The sequence below is a fragment of the Cryptomeria japonica genome, chromosome 6 (genome assembly GCF_030272615.1).
Source record: "Cryptomeria japonica chromosome 6, Sugi_1.0, whole genome shotgun sequence".
Classification (NCBI taxonomy): domain Eukaryota; kingdom Viridiplantae; phylum Streptophyta; class Pinopsida; order Cupressales; family Cupressaceae; genus Cryptomeria; species Cryptomeria japonica.
In genome coordinates this window covers 343,204,005-343,210,493 of record NC_081410.1, presented here as the reverse complement: position 1 = coordinate 343,210,493, position 6,489 = coordinate 343,204,005, and positions in this window count along the sequence as shown.

Sequence of the window (6,489 nt, the reverse complement as noted above, 5' to 3'; positions counted from 1 at the left end):
GTTGTTTTTTAATTAATAGAATAACCTTAACAGTTTATTAAATTTATTGGAATTTTAAAATAAATTTTATTAAGTTTTCAATAAAGGCAAGTTTTTGATCTTCTGTGTGTGCATGTGTGTTTGGGAAAATTTCCATTCCATGAGATGTTTTTTTGGGAAAGCTCTTTATATTCTAGAAAATTTTCAGAATCTAGTTTGTTTTTTTTCTAAATCTTTTTGGGAGGAGGTTCTGGGCAAAGAAAGTTTGTTGAGGTTTTTTTCAGATGAAGTTTGGAAGTTTGGGGTTTTGCTTTCTAGGGGTTGCTTATGTGTTGACGGGTGCTAGAAACTTTTAAGCTTTCCCCACAAATAAACTTCTAGGATTGTATTCAGAGGTGGGGATTTAAAACCCTCATGGTCTGTGTTTTTCTTTTGATAAATTTTGTAAGAAAAATTAGATTTTGATTTTTTTTTTGTGAAATTATTTGTTAAAGTTTTCTAGATGGATTATAGTTTGGAGGTTTTCGTTTAGGATTTTTTTGACTCTAAGTTTATATGGCTCTCTGGAAGTTTCTTTTGAAAGATTAAAATAAAATCTTTATTCAATTAGAAGTATTGTCTGGAGTTGATTCCAATTTGAAATCTTCATTTTGTGAACGAGGGTTAAAATTTATAAATTTAATTATACCTGATTTAGTTAAAATTGCCCTAAATATTTCAATTTAAATTATAATCGTAAATAAATTGTATATATTTGTGGGTTTCTTGGTCTGGTTAATTGTGGCGCAAGATTTTTCATTTATGTAATTATGTTTGAGTTGTTAATTTTATCATGTTAAATTTTTTCCGAAGTATTTATTTTTGAGTTATTAACTTTGATATATATATATTTATTTATTTAAAATAATTTTTTGTTTGTTTGTTTACTGTGGAATTTTACCCACAACTGTGGGCGGCTCAACCCGCAGTGTGGGTGGGGAATTCCACCCATAGTCATGGGGAGATCTTCCCACAACATGGGGCTCTCCCATGACTGTGGAGAGGTGGATCCTCCTCTATGGTGTGGAGGGACCTCCCTCCCATAGACATGGAGAGCTCACCTCAGCCCCCCTCACACGGCTTACACTCAGTCTGCCAGAAAAATTATAACAACAACCAATTTAAAGTTTTTTTAATTTATTATTATTTAATGTCTGTTTATTTTTATTTATGAGTTTTGTTTTTATATAGTTAGTTGCATTTTGATGATAATATGATGTTGGAAATTGAGAGGAATTGATTATGTGTTGCATTGATGTTTGTCATTGATGTCAACACTATCTTGTTTGGTTGTCTACTAGGTTCTAGTAGAGTGGTTGGATTGTGATGTTGATCTAGAGATCTTCTTTGGTATTCTTCAGTATATGTTCAAATTGGTGGAATTGGTTTGGTTTGGTCATTCATGTGTGTGTCACATTCAGTTACTAAGCCTTTTGGTTACCAGTAAGGGTTTTACCGACCGAGCTTTGTTGAAGATATTTTGATGGATTTGATACGTGGTGTTGGTGTAGCTTCTAGAAGGTTTTTGAGATGCTGATGGTTATCATGTTCGTGTTCCAGTTGATTGGTGGTGTTGCATTTAGCGCCGAACCTAATGCTATTTTGTTAGGTTATGGACCGGTTTATGTAACATGTTGGTGGATGCTCCCGATGCGCTATTGGTTGGATTTATTATTTGGTTAATGTTGTTTTGGTCTTAGGCCAACTTGTGTTATCATTGGTTTATGGGTTTATGTAATGGATTTATTGTATTATCTTTTAGGTGGCTGACCTAATTGTTTAGGTCTCAAGTTGGTATAAGTATGATGTAAGATCTCTTTGTAGATTGTGGCATGTGGTCATGGGTTATGGGATTATCTATGTGCGAATAAAGTTGTAATCATATGCAAAAGTTTTGGTCGATCATAGGTGATCAAATTGGGTTTGTGTAAGAGGTTTAAGACCTCTAGCATTGAGCTTAATCAAAACTGCACTCAGGCATAGGAGATGTTATTCTTGTAGTTCATTCTTATTTCCGGATTGTAGTCTGAAGATATTTTGTAGTCAATGAGGCTCCTTTGTAATGAGTAGTGCATTTTTAGGATATTGGCCTTCCTAAATGTGTAGGCCCCTTATTGTAATCACATACTTACTGCAGAAGTATCATCTAATTGTGGGTAGGTTTCCCACCATGGTTTTTCCCTTTACCAAGTTTTCAACATACAAATCTTATGGTGTTATGTGTTGTGGAGGCATGGTATCTAGTTTATGATCTATGTTTGTGCTTGATTGATATATCTGCTATTTCAATATTTGGTTTATGCATTCCGGTAAAACATTTTGTTTGCTTAAAGTATCATAATCTGTTAACAACTGATTCACCCCCCTCTCAGTTGTTCATCGGTTATCCTAAAAATTAGTATCAGAGCTTGGTCCTCTCTACAAAAGCTTAACCACTTGAGGAAGATCCTATGGAGAGTAATCATTCAAATTCAATTGCTTACCAAAAGGACAACCCTAGGCTTGAAGGAATAAATTATAGAGTATGGAAGCTTTAGATGGAGACTCATCTGAGATGTCTTAGCAAAGAGATTTGAGAGATCACTGAGAAAGGCTATACTCCTTATGATCCGTTATCTAGAAATCCTCCTCTGATAGACTTGGATAAGAACATTGAAAATGACTGTAGAGCTAGAGAAGCCCTTTTGAGGGCCCTTTCAGATCAACAAGTAATGGGACTAATGGGAAAATCATCTACAAAATCTATATGGGATAAGTTGGAGACTCTGAATGAAGGTGACCCTACTGTAAAAATTGCTAAACTTGATGGTTACTAGGTGAGGTATGAGAATTGTTGTTTTTATGGAAAGAGTCAATGAAATTGTCTTGGGAATTCAATGTTGTGGTGGATCTCTGAGCGAAGATGAGATTGTTTCTAAAGTATTGAGAGCTTTACCACCAGCTTACAAAATGAAGGTTACTGCAATTAATAAGCTGAGAACAATTTCTAACACTTCTGCCAATAGGGATACTTTGGTTGGAAAGTTATCTACTTTTGAGCTTGAAGAATTCGCTCCTCCAGGAGCTGTAAAGACAGATTTTGTATTCAAACCATCTACATCATCAACCAGAAAGAGTGATTGGAAAGCATTATATGTGAAGGAACTAGAGGATATGAAGAAATAAGATGAAGAGCTTGAGGAACTTGAAGCCTTATTTGCTATAAGGGTACCTAAAGGTCCGACAGGAAGTAAGTATGAAGGAAAATCACCCTTCAAATGTTTTGCATGTGATAAGATAGGTCATTTTGCATCTAGATGTCCTAAGAGGAATTCAAGATTTGAAGAGAAGGATAGAATATATTTTAAGCCTAACCATGAATATCAAAATAAGCATAAGTAAAGGAGGAATAAAGACAAATCATGCTACTATGTTGATGAGGAAGGTGTAACTGATGATTCTAATGATGAACTGGCAAATGATTCAGCTAGTAGATTCAAAAAATGGAAAGGAATGGGTATTCTTAGCTATCAAGGAATATGCTCTAAAACCTATCATTCAAAATGAAGAGAAGGCCCTTGCAGCTAAAGTTGAAGACAAGGATGAGTGGGTGATAGACACTGATTGTTCATATCATATGACTGGAGATAGAAGGAAGTTTCTATCTTTGCAAGAATTTGATGGTGGTCTGGTTAGATTTGGAGATGACAAAGCATGCATGATCAGAGGAAGAGGAACTATATCATTGGATGGTAAGTATAACACTGATAATGTTTATTATGTAGAGGGTTTAAGGAATAATTTTTTGAGTGTAGGACAGTTGGTAGATAAGGGATTTCAATTATAGCTCAAGGATGGAAAATGCAAAATCATCAATAGATCTGGATTGGAGATTGCAACCAGTACTCAGACTAGAGGTAACATCTTTCATTTGAACTCCAATGAGAAGACATGTTTGATTGCACATATTAGTGAGAGTTGGCTATGGCATAAGAGGTTGTGTCATGTGAATTTTGATTGCATTGTAAACATCAGTTCAACTATTGTAGTTAGAGATATACCTAAGATTGTGAAGCCTCATAATCTGGTATGTAAGGAATGTCAAATGGGAAAGCGGGTTAGAACACATTTTAAGAGTATACAAGACAAATCAAATGATATTCTTGATCTTATTCATATTGATTTGTGTGATCCTGCTAGAATAAGAAGTTTCCAGGGTGATAGATAGTCCATGCTAATTATTGATGACTATTCTAGAATGATGTGGGTTACTTTTCTAAGGGATAAATCTGAATCCTTTGAAAAGTTAAAGATCTTTAAAGATATGGCTGAGACAAAGACAGAGTTTAAGGTCAAATTCTGAAGATTCAATCAGGGTAGTGAATTCACATCCGGTGAATTTAATAGTTATTGTGAGAAACATGGCATAATGAGACAATTGTCTACACCCCAGACACCTCAATAGAATGGTGTTGTGGAAAGAAAGACCATAACTATCTTGGATGAAACTAGACCTATGATGATGGAAGCTAATTTGCCTCATATCTATTGGAGAGAAGTTGTGAGCATGAAAGTATACACATTCAATAGAGTTCATATCAAAGGAGACACTAGTAAGACACCTTATGAGTTATGGTTTGATCAAACACCTATTGTTAAGTACTTCAGAATCTTTGGTAGTAAATTTTATATCAAAAGAGATGATTCCATTGGAAAGTTTGATCCTAGATGTGATGAAGGAGTATTTCTTGGTTATTAAAATGAAAGCAAAGCATATAGATGTTATAACAAAAGATTGCAGAGAATTGTGGAGAGTGCTAATGTCAAGGTGGATGAGCAGTAGAGAGGTCAAATCAGAACTTATGAAAGAGAATCGGAAGTTGAAATGATCATAACTGAACCGGTAACACCTGCACTGAAACAAAATGTTGAACTAGTTACTCCGGTTGTATCAAAAAATTCAACAGTAACTGAAGATCAAAGTAGGGAAATAGAAAGTCAGAAGACTCCTAGGTATGTAAGGTTGAATCAATTAGAAGATCAGAGCATTGGAGACAAGTGCAAAGGAGTGATGACAAGGAGAAGGTTGGCAGCTGAAGAGGTATGTTTAATTTCTCAAATTGAGCTGACATCAGTAGTTGAGGCATGTAGGGATGAATGTTGGATGAAAGCTATGGAAGAGGAATTAGATCAGATAGAAAATAAAAACACATGGACTTTAGTTCCCCGACCTAAAAATAAGAATGTTATCGGAACGAAATGGGGTTTTAGGAATAAATTGAATGAATATGGACAAGTTGTGAGGAACAAGGCTAGATTGGTCTGCAAAGGATATTCTTAGAAGGAAGGAATTGATTATGATGAAAATTTTGCTCTGGTAGCTAGGATTGAAGCTGTGAGATTATTTCTTGCTTATGTTGCCCATAAGAAATACAAGGCTTATCATATGGATTTTAAGTGTGTATTTCTAAATGGAGATCTTGAAGAGGAAGTCTACATTGAGCAGCCTGATGGATTTTCTCTTCTAGATGACAATAACATGGTTTGTAGATTGAAGAAAGATTTATATGGATTAAAGCAAGCCCCTAGAGCTTGGTATGCTAGATTGGACAAATATCTTTTGAAGCTTGGTTTCACTAAAGGTAATGCTGACAGTAACTTATATTGTAAGATCACTAATGATGATATATTGATTGTTGAGGTCTTTGTTGATGATATCATTTTTGGAGTTGAGGAAAACTTATGTATGGAATTATCTGATAATATGAAGAATGAATTTGAGATGTTCTTGATTGGAGAAATGATATTTTTCTTAGGTTTGTAGATTACTCAGACTGATAAAGGTATTTTCATATGTCAAAATAAGTATGCTAGAGAGTTGTTGAAGAAATTTGGTATGGAAAATTCTAAACCAATTGGTACTCCTATGGTTACAAGTGAGAAATTGACAAAGATAGATGTATCAGCTCCGGTAAATCCTACAAGGTATAAATCTATGATTGGAGGTATGTTATATTTGACTCAGACTAGACTGGATATAAGGAATGTAGTTTGTATTGTATCAAGATATCAGAGTGATCCTAGAGAGAATCATGAGAGTGGAGTGAAAAGGATTTTCAAATATTTACAAGGAACAACTAAATATTATTTGTGGTATCCTAAAGATGATGACTTTACACTATGTGCATATAAAGATGCAGATTGGGCTAGAGATATAGATCACTGAAAAATCACATCCAGTGGAGCTTTCTTTGCTGGAAAGAAACTTCTTTCATGGATAAGCAAGAAACAGTCATGTACTTCTTTATCTACTGCTGAAGCTGAGTATGTTGTTGTTGCTACTATCTGTACACAAGTTATATGGATGAAGAAAATATTGAAAGATATAAGGGTAGATTGTAATGAACCGGTAGTTATTCACTATGATAACTTTGCTGCTATTGACATATCAAAGAATCTGGTATTTCATTCAAAGACAAAGCACATATCAAT